Source organism: Camelus dromedarius, chromosome 5, assembly GCF_036321535.1.
Source record: "Camelus dromedarius isolate mCamDro1 chromosome 5, mCamDro1.pat, whole genome shotgun sequence".
NCBI classification, from domain to species: Eukaryota; Metazoa; Chordata; class Mammalia; order Artiodactyla; family Camelidae; genus Camelus; species Camelus dromedarius.
The window spans coordinates 1,629,994-1,647,533 of record NC_087440.1 but is presented as its reverse complement, the minus strand read 5'-3'; the positions used below and the strand labels follow the sequence as shown (position 1 = coordinate 1,647,533).

Here is a 17,540-nt window from a genome sequence, read left to right as displayed (position 1 = left end):
AAAGTGAATCTCGGGTGTTTTGGTGGCTGTGTCAGGTCCTGGAAAAGGGATGGGAGTGCTGGGATCAGGGTGGTGAGCCAGGCAGACCCTCACAGGGCCCGAGGCCAGGGTGATGACAGCAGACCTGTGTGCGCCACTGACAGGCACCGTGCGTGCTGGGTCTTCTCCGCGGGCGGGGAGGCTCCCTAGGGCCTCCATTCCTCCCTGTCCTCTCTTCAGTCCAAGCTCCCGAAGCCAGGTATCTGGGGCTGCCAAGGCTGAGGATAGGAGAGCGACTTGGCTTAGGGGTGTTGTGCTGACAAAGATCTGGAGGTCTCAGTGGGCCTCAAGCTTAGTAAGATACAATGGTGTAATGCAACTGCTTAGAATGTCAGTGTCTCCTCCACTGCTGAAATGAAAAGCCGGGGCTCACCCCTGGGAGACTGCAAGTCTGGACAGCCGTGTTCTATACCGAGGGATCTTTTGAGAGGAACAAACCAGGATGGCGGTTTGCAAGATGGGTCTCCAGCTGTGGCTAGGGCCCTGGTTCTCCAGCTGTGCACACTCTCACCCAGAGCAGCTCTACTCTGTCTTATATGCTGGACTCTTCACGAGATTTCATTTGAAAACTGGCTGCAGCTCAGAAACAGTGATGATGCTGTGGATGCTGAGCTGAGAAAGGAAGCCTGAGGCTGCAGTGGTAGCTGTCCTGAGTCCTGCGGGAAACTGGTTGACTTGTCTTGACTTTTTTTCCCCCCAAAGGAAAGAACTAAGCCCACATATAGACTTAATGCCTCACCTCTCTTTACACAGAACTTCACAAACACAGGAATTCTTCATCCACATGGCGGGGTGATGGGTTTGTCATCTGTTGGAGCAGGCAGTGGTGGGGTGGGAGAGCGGGCCAGCTAACCCCCAGTGCCCCTGTCCCCTCCAAGAGTCCAAGATGGTAGTACCTCCCCTAGGGAGGGGCCCAGAAACATTTAAGAGCCACCTAACATGACCCATGTAGATACATGGAAATTGCCCACGAATCACATGCAAATATAGGCAGGGCCTGTTCTAGCAAGGCCATGAACTGGGCTAAGGTACCAGGAGAAGTGGGGTTCCAGTTAGGAAGTTTAGCAGAAATTGGTATCAAAGCTGAGTGGCCCGGCTGGAACATGGGTCCTGAGATCTCAAATCACCCAGTGGCCGCTGCAGGCTGAAGACACCCCCCACCTCACCCCACCCCTACACACACACTATCTTTGGGCAGAACCCAGCAGCAGCCTGCTCCAATTATCTGATGCTCGGTAACAAACCACCCCACAACGTAGTGGTTTAACCTGACATTTCTTTTGCTCACAAATCTGTGGTTGGGGCAGGCAGGGCTCGGCGGGGACAGATGTCTCTGCTCCACTGGGCATCAGCTGAGGCGGCGTGAAGCCTGGGGGCTGGAATCATCTGAAGGCTCACTGGTCTCCTGTCTGGTGGCCGATGCTGGCTGTCGGTCCCGACAGCTGCATGTGGCCTCTCCACGTGCCTGGGCTTCCCCGCAGCCTGGTGGCTGGGGCCCAGGGACCAGCATCCTGAGAAAGAGAGCCAGGCAGAAACTGCGTCATCATTTAGAACCTGGCCCTGGACGTCCCACAGTGTCACTGCCACGTTCTATTCATGAGAAGCAAATTGCTAAGGCCGGCATATTCCAGGGAGATGAATTAGATTCCACTTTTTGATGGGAGTAGAGGCAAAAAAGTTGTGGACATGTTCAACCACAGGACCACTTTGGGGGGACGCCGGGCATGGAACCACCGTCAGCTGGGAGGCTGGGCGGTGGGAAAGCTCCCCCAGAGGCCCTGGGGTGTGATGGGAGGGGCGGCAGGAAGACAGGGAGTGCTCCCAACTCCTACGCCAAGCCCTGTTCGTGGGTCCTATCCCTGTGATTAGTGAAGATTGGTCGGGATGGGGGCAATCCTGAGGTCACAGGGAGGGGGGACCAGGCCCCTGGGAACACCTGGCAAGGGGCTTCTCCGCTGCCTGCTCCCTCTGCTGGGGCTGTGACAGGTGAAGGGCCAAGGGGAGCCAGCCTGAGAGCCCCATCTGCCCGGGGTGGTAAAGCCCAGAATGACAAGAGCTGGAAGGGATCACTGACCCTCTCATAGGAGACATGGCAACCAAGAGCCACGAGGTGCAGGATTCACCCAAGTTCACAGGGAAGTTAGAGGCACAGTCAGGGCTGGAACCCACAACAGCCACACCCCACCTGGAACCCTGCCCCCTCAGCCCAGCCAGGCCACAGGCAGACTCTGCACTAGACTGAGCTCCAGAGCCCAGAGGGAGCAGGAGGGAGAAGAATGGGGAGTGGCGTGTGTGCATGCGAAGGCAGGACCTGTAGACCTGGTGGGGCAGTAAGGAGGTTAGTCACCCTGCTCAGGACTGGGCGGGAGTCTGGGCGCAGCAGGAACTGGGGGAGCAACCAAGGATGGGGTTGCTGTCCTGAACTCTTAGCTCAGGCCAGAGTCAGGGAGTGGGCCATCTAGACCCTGCCTCTCCCACAGAGAGTTACTACAGGACTGGTGCGGAGCCATTTGGGGCAGGGAGGTGGGGGAGGAGAGGCTGAGAGGAGGGCCCAGGGAGGAGCCAGGATGACCAGGAAGAGTAGGGCCTTGCTCCTCGAGATCAAGAGAGATGTAGCTGGAATTGGTGCTCCCAAGGACACGACTGCCTGTTGGTCACCCTGTGCCATGAACCCAACTGTCATGATGCAGGTCTCGCCCTGCCATCGCTCCAAAATGCCCACGGCCCGGCCTGACTCTGGATTAGGCAACAGGTTCTTTGATACGATGCCAAACAAACAAGCAACTAAAGAAAAAATAGATACTGAACACCATCAAAATTAAAAACTTGTGTGCAAAGTTGGCACAAAATGACACCATGAAGAACATGCCAAGACAACCACAGAATGGGAGAAAATATTTGCAAATCCTATCTCTGATAAGGGACTTGTACCTAGAATGTTTAAAGAACCCTTATAACTCAGTCATAAGGACAACTCAATAATAAAAAGATAATATCCCAATATAAAAATGGGCAAAGGATCTGAACTGACATTTCTCCAGAGAAGAGACACCAATGGCCAATAAGCACATAAAAGAAAAAAAAAGTAAAAACACAATGAGACACCATTTCACTCCCACGAGGATGGCTGGATTTCACTCCCACGATGATGGCTGGAATCAGAAAGTTAGATAATATCAAGTGTTGTTGAGGATGTGGAGAAACTGAAACGCTTACATGCCGCTGGTCGGAATGAAGATGAGTGCAACTGCTGTGAAAAACAACCCGTCAGTTTCTCAAAAGGCTGAACAGTTACTATGTGACCCAGAAGTTCCATTTCTAGGTGTATACTCAAGAAAAATGAAAACATATGTTTTTACAAAAACTTGTACACACACCACTGTTCGTAGCTGCGTTACCCGTCGGAGATAAAGTGTGGAAACAACCTGAATGCTGATGAATGGAGAAACATAGTGTATAACCATACAACAGTTTTACTTAGCGGTAAAATGGATAAACTTCAAAAACATTATGCTAAGTGAAAGAAGTCAGTTACAAAAGACCATATATTCTATGATTCTATTTATATGAAATGTCCAGAATAAGCAAATCTATAGAGACAAAGTACATTAGTAGTTGGGGGCAGGGGTGGGGGTGTGGAGGAGGGCTGGGAGCTGGGAGCTGGGAGCTGGGGCGGGGGAGGGTGGGGAGTAACTGCTAATGGGTACAGAGTTTCTCTTGGAGGTGTTATAAAATTGATTGTGGTGATGGTTGCACAACTCTGGTTATATCAAAAACAATTGAATTGCACACTGTAATGGGTGCGTTATGTGGTATGTGAATTACGGCTTGAAAAAGCTGTCATAAGAAAAAAGTTCCCGGTGAGGGGTGGGGACAATGTAGCTCAGTGGTAGACCGTATGCTTAACATGAGCGAGCTCCTGGGTTCAAATCCCAGCACCTCCTAAAAATAATAATTTTTTTAAAAGTTCCTGAGAAGACTCGATGTGAAGAGTGCAGTTTAAGTGTTCAAATGATACCATTATTACAGGTAGAGAGCCTGGGGTGGGCAGAGCAAAGCGACCCACAACGGAGGAGGGAGTGAGCGGGATAAAGAAGAAAGAGAGCTTGACGGGACCTCTGCACCCGGCCTGGCCTCCCTGGAGCGGAGGGAGCCTCTGGACGCAGGAGCCAAGCCTGCAGTCTCCTTGCTCCCGGGAGAAGGGCTGTGGCTGGAGGGTTTTGCTGCCACCCTGTGGAGTTGGCGAGGATTACAGCTCCAGGGATTTAAAGCCTGATCTCTACCCAAGTCTGATTGAAGTTAGCAGTTAAAATGAGCTGCCGCCCCATGTAGGAAAGATAGACCCAGCCCTCAGTGAGCCGACAGTATAGGCTTGAATTAAAATAACTGCAGTTTATCCAATACCGGCAAGCTGAGGAAGCAGAAGAAAACACTGAAGGCCAGGATTAAGGAAGATATTGAGGGGGATGGTAAAGCTCAAGTGGTAGAGCGCATGCTTAGCATGCACAAGACCCTCGGTTCAATCCCCGGTATCGCCACTAAATAAATAAACCTAATTATCTCCCTCCCCTCCCCAAATAACAATAAAATTAAGTTAAAGAAAAAAAAAAAGGAAGATTTTGAAGAGAAAGAGTGGTCTAAATTGGTTGAAATGGACATTTTCTTTTTGAATATTGAGGAGTGACCCAGGAATGTCAGACCCTGGAAAAGAGGATTAAGGAGTTCGGGCATGTCCTAAAATGCATGTTGGGTCAGGAACCTGCCGTAGCTCCCACTGCCCCCAGAGCAGTCCAATGCCTTTAGCCTGGCATGCAAAGCCCCCTCACGAGAGACTGTGCACCCAGTGGTTAAGAGCATGGGCTCAGGTTGGTAGTTCCTGCTCAGCCGCTGTCTGGCTGTGTGACCCAGTGGACATCCCCATCCTCTGGTGCCATCATTTTCTCCTCCATAAACTATGAACAAGCATAGCACGCACTTCATAAGTTGTCGTGAGCAGTAAAGAAGTCAGTTATGCAAAGCACTGGACCGTGCTTGCTATCATTATGATTAATTGGAGCAGAGCTTCATTTTCTGCCCCTGTCATCCACGCCAGTCCTCCAAGCGGGGCTCATGGCTTCTCTGAAACACACCAACCAGGCAGGGGTGTCTCCAGGCCTTTCTGCAAGTGGTTCCTTCAGCCTGGAATGATACTGTATGACCATTCCTTCTTTCCAGATCCTTCCAAACATCACCTCCTCCAGATCCTCCCTGATCCTCTCCGACCAGAACCACCTCTCCAGCCCTTGCCCTTCCTTTGCGTCCTCTCATACAGAGTGATTTCCTTCCGTAGCACAAAACGCACATGATGTGTGTGGGTCATGCCCGCTCAGAGGACTTAGGATGTGACCTTGCTATGGACGGACACGGTGGCTTGTATCCTTTAATGACCCACCAGTGCAGGCGTGGAGCAGCACTAAGTATTCAGTAAATGCTGGTGGAAAGAAAGCAGGAAAGCAAAGAGGGAGGAGGGAGAAAGAGAAGGAGCGAGAGATGAAAGGTGAACTAGAGATGAAGCTGGGAGAGACTTAAAGAGAAACCAGCTCCATTCACCTTCCAACAGCTTCAGGGAAACGCAGGTGGAGACTGGAGACGGCGTAATTTGCATTCTTCCTTCCGTCTTTTCATTCCTTGAGCCCTGGTGTGGAAACAGACTTTGAAAACCTCTGGACTTGCTTTTTCGCCCCTCTGAAGCTCAATTTCCTCATCTGTAATCGAGATAATAATGGTCCTTATCTAATTGGGTTGTTATGAGGATCAAATGAGAAAATAACTGGTAAGTTCCTGGCACGTGGTCCACAGCAAGCACTCAGTAAATGCTGTGCATCATGACGGTGATGGTTGGGTGAGTCTAAGAACTCCAGACATGTCGGAATAAAGCTGTGCCCTGCTGGGGAGGGGAGGTGCTTGCTAAGCTTGGGGAGATGTCTATTGTCCTCAAGCCAGGCCCAGTGGCCACATAGAGGTCACACAGTGTTTTCTTTCAGACGTACCCATCGGCTCCCCACCCCAGCGAGACATACAATAAAGACTCCTGATTGCTTGATTAAAGGAAGTGGATACACAATTCATTTCAATTTTAGACCTAACCACCCCTCTCCCCACCTTTCAAAAAGAATTGCACACCCTACTCCAATTTACACACTGAACCAACGTGGAATTTTCCAGCGGGTTCTGAAACCTTTGAAGTGACCAGACCAGACTATTGATTTATTTCCAGCTAACCTCTCTCTTTGAACCCAGAAGGGTCAAGGTTAATTATATAATAAAACACACTGTGCCCAGCTGCCCCCTCTGGGGGCACAGGGAGCCCCCAGACCTTTCCGAGCCGGCGAGTGGTGGATCGTATTTCTGATCCCTTCCCCGCATTCATTTCCTTCATCAGGGCCCATTAAGAGGAAGGAAAAAAAAAAAACAAAACAGCCCAACCCCCTCATTTCCTCCCTGAAAGACAAATTTTAATTTGCTGGAAACCAACAAAGGAGATCTAAGCTAAATTTCCAGGCAGCACCCTGTGGTGGATAAATCTTGCTGCACCTATCCTGGGGTTGGGGCTGGTGGGGAGAAGGGTGAGGTGGGGTGGGGGAAGGAAGCAAAGGGGTGCAGACCCTCGAGCCTGCCTCTCCCACACAGGGGGAAGGAGCCCCAGAGGGCCTGACTCAGCGGATGCTTCCTGCGCGGCTGGGTCTCCAGTAAGCCTTCCTGGGCGGCTGAAGTGAATTAACCCACCGGCCACAGCTTCTGTGTGCCCTCAAGAGCCACACCACGTCCACACTACCATAGCCCATTTCCCGGGTGGTATGCAAACCAGTATCCAAGTGGTTGCAAAAACTGGTTCCACTTATATCCCAGGCAGGAAGTGACAGGGCCAGGACTGGAACCCAGGCATTTCTTTTCCTTGTAAAATAATAGATTCTTCCCACCCACCCCTGTCCTCCCACCCCCAGGGAAATATTGCAAATGTTCTTTTCATTTCCATCATTTAAAGAAAAAAAGATCCAAAACTGTTACCTAATATGTAGTCCATTATCAGATGTCCCCAGTTGTGCCAACAGCGTCTGCCTCGTCCGTGTTTCCTCCATCCAGGATCCAGCCAAGACTCACCCACCCCCTTGGTCATCATGTCTCTCTGCTCTCCCCTCTCCCAGAACAGCCCCAGCCTTTCCTGTTTTCCCTGACGCGGACATTTCTGAAGGGACAAGGTTGGTTGTCTTGCAGAGTGGCCCCCAGTGTGGATTTGTCTTATGTTTCCTGCTGACCATTTAGAGTGTCCTTTGTACGGCGTCACGTCTGGAGGCCTATGATGCCAGCTGTTTTGGGCAAGGGACCCAGGATTTCCAGCTCCAAGGACAATGCTGGTTCTCAGCCCGGCTTGGAAGGGAAGGAGTGTGAAAGGTTCCGCGCGGGGGCGCTGTCCGCACGGAGATGCTCGCTCTCTGGGACTCATCCACCCCCACAGGTTGCAACCTTGAACCTTGGAAAGAAGCCCACCCATCACAGCCTGAGAGGCATTCCCCCAGTTCTTCGTGTCTGGAACGTTTCTACGTTTGCACCAAGGCCCACCACCCAGGTCTCTGCCTCCATGAGGCCAGCATGACTCTGGCACAGAACCAAGGCTCCTCTCTCTTTCTGCTTTCACAGCCTGTGTTTCTGCTTCATTCCATGACGTGTCTCAGTGTAGCCGCCACTGTGGAGTGATTCCCGACCCCCGTACATCCCGGGCCAGCCCAGTGCCCACAGTAGGTGCTCCATAAATGTCTGCCAAGTGAGGTGTAACCCAAATAAAACCAGTCCGCCCTGTGGTCAAGCTCAGCTTTACATTTGAAAGAAAAGTCCAATATCCAAAAGCAAGTTGTAGGTGAAGGTATAGCTCAGTGATAGGGCCTGTGCCTGGCATGCAAGAGGTCCTGGGTTCAACCCCCAGTGCCTCCATTAAAATGAATAAATAAACCCCAAAACAAAAACAAATCAAAACATTGTTTAAGTCTTCACTGAACAGTCTGGGAGGCATCAGAGACTCAGTTAGATCACACCTCATATAAAGAGCCCAAAATGTTCTCTTTGCCCGTCTCCTTTCTCCTTGTCATCTCCGGGCTCCACCATCACCTGCAAACCCCTCTTCTTTCTCTCCCCAACTCCAATCTCTGCTGGATTTTCTCTTATTCTTGCTCAAACCCCTCCTCCCTCTAGATCAATTTGGTTCTTCTTCAAGCAGCATCATGCCTTTAACTTTTAAAAATTAATTTAACTCAAAGCAACACACAAAAACATCCTCCTTGTTAAAAAATAAAATATGATGGTGGTCCTCTCTCCATTGCCCCAAGCCCGTTCCCCCTCCTGGGGCAATCGTTGTCAGCTTGGCGTGATATCTTCCTAGATCTTTTTTCAGGTAATTGTAGACTTTCATACGCAGAGAAGTCAAATACATGGTGTACTAAATAATGCCATTTATATTTTCTGTTTCCAATTTTTGATGCTGCAGTGGACATCCTTGTGCCGCCTGCCCATATTCATCAGTGTGTTCTCTAGAGTAGGAACGAGAGGACTTGCTGGGGCCTGGGGCCCTGGGGCCCTGGGCCTGAGCGACTATGCATCCTTACTCCCCGCCGTCAGACCGTGAGAGGACTGGGGCTGTTTCTGTCTTGCACGGGCACCTTCCTTCTCTCCCAAGGCTGCTCTGAGGATCAGACAGAGGATCCTGGGAATTGTGCCCATCAGTAAACGCCTAATTCAACCCCAGCAAGCCCCATCTTGAGCTTAGCTGATTTTAAAAGGATTTACTCTTTAGATATTGTTCTTTCAGGTTGGAACGATCTGTTTTCTGACCTAGCTTCCTTCTTCACTTTCTCCGTGTCCTATCTTCTCCCTGTCCCCTGGTCCCTGTTCATCTTCCTAACCCCTCTTTCCCATGCACTTGCCCTTCTGACCTTTTAGTCCTCCTCACCCAGGCTGGACAGTGGCCCGGGAGCCAGTGCTGGGAGTGAACCTGCAGCCCCCGGGCCAAATCCCCCCTCAAGTCCCCACCCTTTGTTCCCGCCCAAAGTGGGCATGCGATGCAGGCAGGGTGGGGAGCGTTGCAAATATTGTGGCCAGTGCATGTGTGATTTATTCAAGAACATTAAATGTTTAAAAAGTCTAAATCACAAAGCAATAAGTAATCACACAATAATGAAATGGTCAGGTAATAAAAATAAAACACATGCATAAAAATACTTAGCATGGAAAAAATTTTAATTAAAGATGAAACATTACCTCTTTTCATATTCCTCCTGCTCTCTGAACTGAGATGAGATTCTCTTTTTTTTTTTTTTCCCTTTTGTTTTGATTTAGATCAATGGAATGGGCCAGTTCCTGATTTTTTTTTCCCCCAAAAACCAGTGCCTGATTTTAGCAATGGGTGATAGCCTCCTCACAGAGCACAGACTAGAGGCCAAGCACCCATGATGACACACGTAAAACTAAACTTAATGAGGTGGATATTACTATCATCATGCCTGCTCATAGATGAAGTATCTGAGACACACAGAAGTTAAGTGACTTGCTTGAGGTCACACAGCTAGGAAGTAGAAGAGCTAGGCTCAGACCCCAGGTGGTGTGGCTCCAGTGCCTGGGTGACGATCACTGTACCACACTGCCTTTCAGCTTTAATGTGGGTGAACCCCAACACCACTCCCCATCATTAGGCACATATGTTTGTTTTCCAAAGCACTATTCTTGTTCTGATATTTCACTTGAATCTCTCAATGACTCTGCGAGGGAAAGGAAGCTTAGGAGCCAGCATGATGCCCCATACCCAGCCTCACAGACAGACCCCAAGAAATGGTAGCTGGTGACCAAAGGCAGAGAAGTGGGTAGGTCCCCAGACTTGGCGGTGCTGTGTAGCACGCAGCACTTGGGATGAGCGTGGTGTGTGCATGCCGGTGTGGAGGTGTATGTGGATCGGCATATTTGGGCATGTTTGTGTTTGCACGCGCACGTGTGTGTGTGTGTGTGTGTGGGCGTGCACCGGCGTGTCCAGCCTGGCCATCTGGGCGTAACCATGCAGCCCCCCTCCCCCGCATCTTTCATCCCCACAGGGCGGGGCGCCTCAGTTGGGCTGGGCGTAGTGGATCAGCTGTGTCACTGAAGGCAGGGGCCGTTCTGATCTGTGCTGTTTGTTTCTGTCACACTGTTATCTCCACTCCCCTGAGCCTGGAGCTTAGCATCATAAAATGTCAGAGCCTGGACGAAAATGTAGAGATTATCAAACTCAGGCCCTCCCCTGACAAATGCGGGGGCCCAAGCCCCACAGAGGATACTATTAAAATTAAATACAAAATGGAAACCGGACTTGAGAATTCCCAGAGCAGATAAAACCGTATAAGCCCTGTGAGCAAAACTAAATCCAGTTTATTTCATGAAGGTAAGTGCAACTTAACTTAGGTTCTTTCTCTTTTTTTTTTTTAAGTTTAAGTGTTGTTTTTTTTTTCATTTAAAAATTTTTTTTATTTTGAGGGGAGATAGTTTTATTTGTTTATTTTTAATGGAGGTACTGGGGATTGAACCCAGGACCTTGTGCGTGGTAAGCACGCACTCTACCACTGAGCTATACTCTCCCTTCTTTTATTTTTAAATTTTTTACTTTCATTTTGTTGCTTATTTCTTGTTAATGCCTCTGACAATCATAAAAGACACTTTAGTCATCTTCTTAAAAATGGTTTGAGATAATCCCTCGAAGCCAATCCCCTGCCATCTGGAAACCCCATTGTAATAACCAGCGACTGTAAAGGTTAATAACTTTCTCATTTTCACTTTATAAGCCGTCCTGTAACTTCACGCTACTGAGCTTCACATCAGTCTTTGAATTCAGAAGCTCCCCATTCGTGAACTGTTTTTATATGCACAATAAACTCTTACTAAATACTATTTATTGGTTTGGTGGTTTTACTTTTGCTATTTCTGGACTTTTGACAGTTCTCACAACTGACCTCCTCCAGTTAGCGGCAGAGTGGGGACCAGAACCCACATCTCCCCGCCCAGTTTCATGCTCTTATCACTACCCTGCTGCCCCAACTGTTGTCTGCCCTGCAGTCAGCAATTACTGACCCAAGGTTCCCAGGCTGGGGCTGAGGCCACCTGACAGCTGGAGAAGGTGGTCGGGAGTCCGGAGCTGCTCCGACATGTCCCCGGCTGTGCCTTCTCCACCACCCCCTCCTCCCCGGGCTCTGGGAGGGGACTCTGGTCTCCTCATGCTGATCACAATTCAAGTGGGTGGGTCAATATGCTTTCGATTAATTACAAATAGAGAAATGACTAAATTCTTGATAAATGCAGTAGGCAAAACTTTTTCAATATGTGGGGTTCATGAGAAGAGCTAGTACTTTGGGTCTTTTGATGCAAATCTCAGGAATTTTCATGGGATGAATGAATGGAGGCTGACAGGAGCCCTGCGAGAGACCCAGCTTGAGAGGGTTTTGGTCTCTTCATCAAAAGAAAGGGTCAGAAAATCCCCTGTGTCACTTCAGGAGGTGAATTACCCTTGAGGAGTTGGAGAGGCTTCTTCATGGTGGGGAAGGGGCTCCCCTAGACAACAACTCAATTGTTCTGGAAAAGTGGTGTACCTGGAATCCCTATGTGTTCTGGAGACCATTCCGGGGCTGCGCGTAGAAAGGCAGGATGGGGAAGGGGTTTTGAGGGTGGGCTCTGAAAGGAAAGGCAGCTGGCACTTGCAGGTGTGAGAACCCAGGGGGTTCTGGGCTCTGAGGGGTCCCCACCTCAAATGGTGCAGATTTGGGCCCTGAGGAAGCAGAGAGAGGAGCGGGGCTGCCCTCTCAGTTATGTGGCAGGCTGAGGCCAGAGGAGGGATCCCTTCACGCCCTGAAGACACCCAAAGCAAGGCCCCATCACTGAGCGGAGGTCCCCGTCTGCAGGACCAGGCCACCCAATATGGGTGCCCTCTTGCTCTCGGCACATCCCCTGCTCGCCAGTCCCTGCTTCACCTACACCCTACTCACCTGACTGACCTTAACCATAGAGCTTAATCAGTAAATGCCTGCAGATTGCCCCCAGCCCCAGCCAGTGACTGTTTTAATCTTTAGATCAGGACTTGTCTCCACCATGATAGCTTATCAAAGAGGCAGTGAGGGGCATGTTCCTCTGCAGGTTTCCCTGGTAACCGATGAGCCAAGCTGACGTCAGTTCCCTCTATAACTGGTAACCTCCTTCTCCCCCCGGGGATCGAAGACTGTGGCCACATCCTGCCTGCCGTCTGCCGCACACCGTGGGGTGTTGCTCCAGGACCTTGCTTCCCTCATCCATTAAACCACTGATGTCTCTGTTGCTGACTCTGGGCTCCTTCTTCAGCCTTGAGGCTGGGTAAGCACAGGGCTGGCAGGCCTGAGGGGTGCAGCCCAACTTCATCCTTAGCATCCTTGAGGTGCTGTTTGCCGGTGACATGGTGCAGCCAGAGCAGCACCCACAGTTCTGGCTGCTCAGCGATGCTTCAGTGTGGAAGCCACCATTGGCTCTTAAGCCTCCAGAGTTTGGAGTAAATGTGGGGCTGGGGCAGGGTGGGGGTAGGTGTGACCGTGAGTATGTCTCTGTGTGTTTCTGACCTGGGTTCTGGTTTTATTTGCCTCTGTCTTTCTCAAGCAGGTCATGCCTGTTACTGAAGACACGGGGAGGGTCGCCACAGGAAGCCCCTGAGCTACTGGTTAGTTTTGGAAGATTAGAACAATGTTTTATTTTGCGTAGCACTTTAAACATCTCCTTTTTGCATCCATCCTCTCATCTGCTTCCCATCACACCTTGTGAGGCAGGCAGACAGATATTTACCTCCATTTTCTCACAGAGAAGATTGCCATGGGAGACTGTCTTCCCCCGCACCCCCCCCCCCCCCCATTTCCTGGGACCTACTGTTTTCTCAGTCCCGGCCAGGGGCTATAGGACGGGTAAGACAAAGGCTTTGGCTGGGGAGGGAAGCTTCTAGTCTGAGAGGAAAGCCAAGCCACAGGGATAAGAGTAACAGCTAGCAGACCATTTGAAACCAGGTGTGGTGACTTAAAATCACCACGGTAAGAGACTGGAAAGGGAGAGTCTGCATCTTTTCCTTTTCCAAAATAGTATTAAAATCAGCTTGTTGAGTGCCATGAAAATTCCTCTTGAAGCAATAGAAAAACTGGAGAGAAAGTAAACAGAAAAGTAGATTGGAGATAGAAGCTGAAATTAGTGAGGAAGGAAAAGATACGCTGGAGTGGAAGATAAAACTCCAAAGGTAGTTCTCTGAAAAAGAAAAATAATAAAATGGAGCACAAGATTTATAAGATCAGAAAAATAGAAGGGATAAATGATGTTGGGAATGAAAAAAGGGACATAGCATTAGAGATACCAGAGACTTAAAACAGACTATGATGCCCAACTGTGTGCCAATAAATTTTAAAACTGCAGAAAATATATTATCTATGTACCCGTATTTCTCTTAGAAAGACTGACTCAAGAAAAAAAAATAGAAAACCTGAATGTCTATAACTAATAAAGACATAAATCCCTAGCAAAGGGTCAGGCCTAGAGTGAAATTTTACCATTTGCAACAACATGGATAGACTTGGAGGGGGTTATGCTTAGTGAAATAAGTCAGTCAGAGAGAGACAAATACTGTGTGTTATCACTTATATGTGGAATCTAAAAAATAAAGCAAACAATTAATATAACAAAACAGAAACAGACTCACATACAAACTAGTGGTTACCAGTGGGGCGAGGGAAGCGGGGAGGGGCGATGTAGGAGCAGGGAATTAAGAGATACAAGCTAGTATGTATAGAATAAATAAGCAACAAGGATACACTGGACAGCATGGGGAATATAGCCAACATTTTATTAATAACTTTAAATGCAGTATAATCTACAAAAATGTTGAGTCACTAAGTACACCTGAAACTAATATAATATTGTAAATCAACTATCTTAATTAAAGAAAATGATATGACCGAGTTCGGCTTTGCAGTGGACTGAATATTTGTGTTCCTCCCACCAGTTTCCTATATTGAAACCCTAATTCCGATGTGATGGTTTAAGAGATGGGGTCTCTGGGAGTAATTAAACTGTGAGGGTGAAGCCCTCATGGATCGGATTAGTGCCCTTGCGAGAGGAGGCCACGGTGCTGTAAGGACACAAGTCAGCTAGCTCTTTGAAACCTGGGAGGGAGGGCCCTTACCAGAACCAGAATCACGTTGGCACCCTGATCTCAGACTTAGAGCCTCCAGCACTGTGAGAAATAAATTTCTGTTGTTTTGAGTCACCCCGCTTATGCTATTTTGTCACAGCAGCCTGAGCTTATCCTAGGAAAGCAAGATTGGCTTAACATTTGTAAATCAATCAATGCCATTCACCACATTAACTATTTAAAAGAGAAAAGGTATATATAATCATCCTAATAGATGCAGTAAAAACTTAGTAAACTGAGAGTATAAGCAAACATCTGATAAAAAAACACCACGAGAAAAATACTCAATGGAGGAGCATTTAAAAGCAGTCCCTTTAGCAGGGGAGGGTATAGCTCAGTGGTAGAGCATGTGCTCAGTGCACATGAGGTCCTGGGTTCAATCCCCAGTACCTCCATTAAAAAAAATTAATGAATAACACTAACTATCTCCCCCAACAAGAAGCAGTCTAAAGTCAGGCATAAGATAAAGAGGTTCTAGTTCGCATTGTATTTAATACCAACACTGTATTTGCTAACTGCTCAAAAAAATAAAAGAAAAATGTATGAATGTCAGAAATGTAGAGGTGAAAAAATTGTGTAGACAGAAAGTTCAAAATAACCTACATACAAATTATTAGAGTTAATGAGAGAGTCAAGTAAGGTTGCCAGATATGAGATCCTATACAAGAGTCAACTGCATTTCTATGTAACAGGAGTGCACAGTTAGGAAATGAAATTTTAAAAATTAACAAAAGGTGCAAGATCTTTAGTAGAATATTTTAACATGTTATTGAATAATAAAGAAGACCTAAACATATGGAGAGACAAATCATGTCCATGAGTAAGATGAAATTCAATTCTAATTATATACAGATTAAATTCAGATCCAATAGGGATTTTCATGGAAATCAACAAGGCAAGTCTAAACATTTTCGGAAGAACAAAGGATACCACTTACTCCTGAAAAGAAAACCAATGAGAGGGACTAATCCTACAAGATTTCAAGTCTTATTACAAACCCAAAGTTATTAGAATGTGTGATATTAGCTCAGGGATAGATAAATTAGAGCCATGGAACAGAACAGAAAGCACAAAATGTTTATGGCATTGATTGTGGTGATGGTTTCACAAGTCTGTACTTAACTCCAAACTCATCAAGCTGCGCTCATTAAATACCAGTCAATAAATAGCGCTGGATGATTGTCAATCATTGGGGAGGGGGCGGCAGTTACATAATGATCCATACTTCACCCTGTTTACAAAAATTCAGTTCCGGATAAATCAAGGATTTAAATATGAAAGGCGTAACTTTAAAAAATAAAGAATTCCTTTAATAACGTGAGATAGTGAATTTATTAAATAAAACACACAAAAAGTACAAATCAGAATAGAGATCAATCTGACAACCTTGGAAGTAAGACCAACCAGTTCACCAGGAGACCCTGTAAAAATGGACAGGGAAGCCATAATCTGGGAGGTGAGTGCAACCATATAACTAACAGAATTACTAAAGTCTTCAGAGTCTGGCATGTGTAAAAAAATTATAATTACGTAGAAAATGGCAACGGGGCAAAATACAAGTACAGGCATTTCATAGAAGAGAAACCATGAATGATAAAAAAAAAAAAAAAAACTCAAAAAAAAAAATGTTCAACCTCATTAGCAATCAGGAATATACAATAAAACTACTGTAAGATATCATTTTATGATTACTAGATGGGCGAAAACTAAAGTCTGAGCATACCCAGGGCCAATAAGGGCGAGAAGCAATGGAAACATGCACACAGGCCATTGGTGGAAATGGAAATAGATACACCCTTTTTAGGGGAAATTACACCCGGCTACCCTAGGTATCTGCAATTTTATTCCACACTTGCCTTAAGCTCAGAAGAAAAAAAAAAAATTTCTATATTCATGAAAGAACAAGATTTGTAAACGCTCACCTGTAGGTGTACTACAACACTAAAATAATTGGTTAGCTTTATGTTAACAAGTTAAAACAAAATTACTTGGAACTTTCTTTTCTGAAAAAAAGCAAAGCTTTAAGTTGTAAAATTGCACTACTAGCTATAACATATTATGTCTTAATTTTGAACGCTTTTAAGTAGCCTTACCGAAGCAAGGCCTCAAAAAATTGGTTTAAGACTCAGAGTTGTTCCTCTCCACGGAAATCTTTAGTAAAAGGCGAAAGATTTATACGATCTGAAGAGAAACCAGAGCATAGCAGACGCCTTTGTAACACAAACCTCGGGTAACAGAAACTCCTAGAACACTGATAGTGGCTAGTTAACACCAACATCCGGTGCCTGAACAAAAATTTCTTGATTACTCTGTAAATAAAGGATCTAACTTGAGAAAACTTAAGTTAGAAGAAAAATTTTAATTTTGCCATTTTAAACTTGTACTGTGTGCAGTGCACTGTGGGTATGCAAATACAGAGAGTACGCGTCCTCAAGTAAAGAACTTGATATTCGTGCAGTGCCTCTGCGTCACCATTAAGGGGCGAAGCGGAGGATTGGCTGCCTGGGATCTAAACGCCGGACTGAGCAGCGACTAAGGCTTTTTGTTTTGTGCATTTGTACGTCTGAGTTTGATTTCTGTTAAAGACTGTGTTATTAAATTGAAAAAAAAAAAACAAGCAAGTAAGTGATTGACACAAAATTGAAGACGTTGGTTCCTCTCTTCGGTGGAGTGAGGGCGTTCAGGGGGTTTTTAAAAGTTTGACAATTTCCTTTTTCTTAAGCTGCGTGTTGGGCGCGCGGCTGTTCTGTCTGTTTTGTACGGTGCACGGCCAGAATGTACACTCTAGGATATTCTGCCGTTGGAGAAAATTTTGTAGCAGTGTCCTGTTTAAAACTGGAGCTTGCGCGCTCGGTCTCAGGTTTCCTGCTTCACCTGATGCTACTTTTGGCGATGAAATCCTGTATTCCAGTTTCAGACTTCGGGTCTCATCCTATGTTTTTAAAATGAGCTGTGTAGTCTCTGAGACGCTCAGATACCGGCTCTGACCAGCCTACGCAGCCTCCTCCTTAAGGATTGTGGGAACAGAACCAAGAAAGGAAACTGCGGCTTTTTTTTTTTTTTTTTCTGGCGGCTTGTGTAAATATTCCACTTCCAACCTTGACACCGTCTCTGAACTGACACGTTTGTTTTTCATTTTGCTCGTTCTTTTGCGAACAAGTCGATCATGTTTGACATATACTTGAGTTAAACTTGCCTAATATATATTTAAAACAGCTTTTGGGGATATAATCCACTTACCATACAACTCACCTATTTAAAGTGT

General features: G+C 47.0%; 2 non-coding genes across 2 annotated transcripts; both read right to left on the bottom strand.

Annotated features, from left to right (window-relative positions):
- Positions 1 to 10,598: 10,598 nt before the first annotated feature.
- Positions 10,599 to 10,671, bottom strand: TRNAG-ACC (transfer RNA glycine (anticodon ACC)). Its single transcript has one exon. It is a non-coding gene; the product is annotated as a tRNA-Gly (tRNA).
- A 5,689-nt stretch (positions 10,672 to 16,360) lies between these two features.
- Positions 16,361 to 16,476, bottom strand: LOC116153769 (U5 spliceosomal RNA). Its single transcript, XR_004137647.1, has one exon. It is a non-coding gene; the product is annotated as a U5 spliceosomal RNA (small nuclear RNA).
- Between the last annotated feature and the right edge of the window lie 1,064 nt (positions 16,477 to 17,540).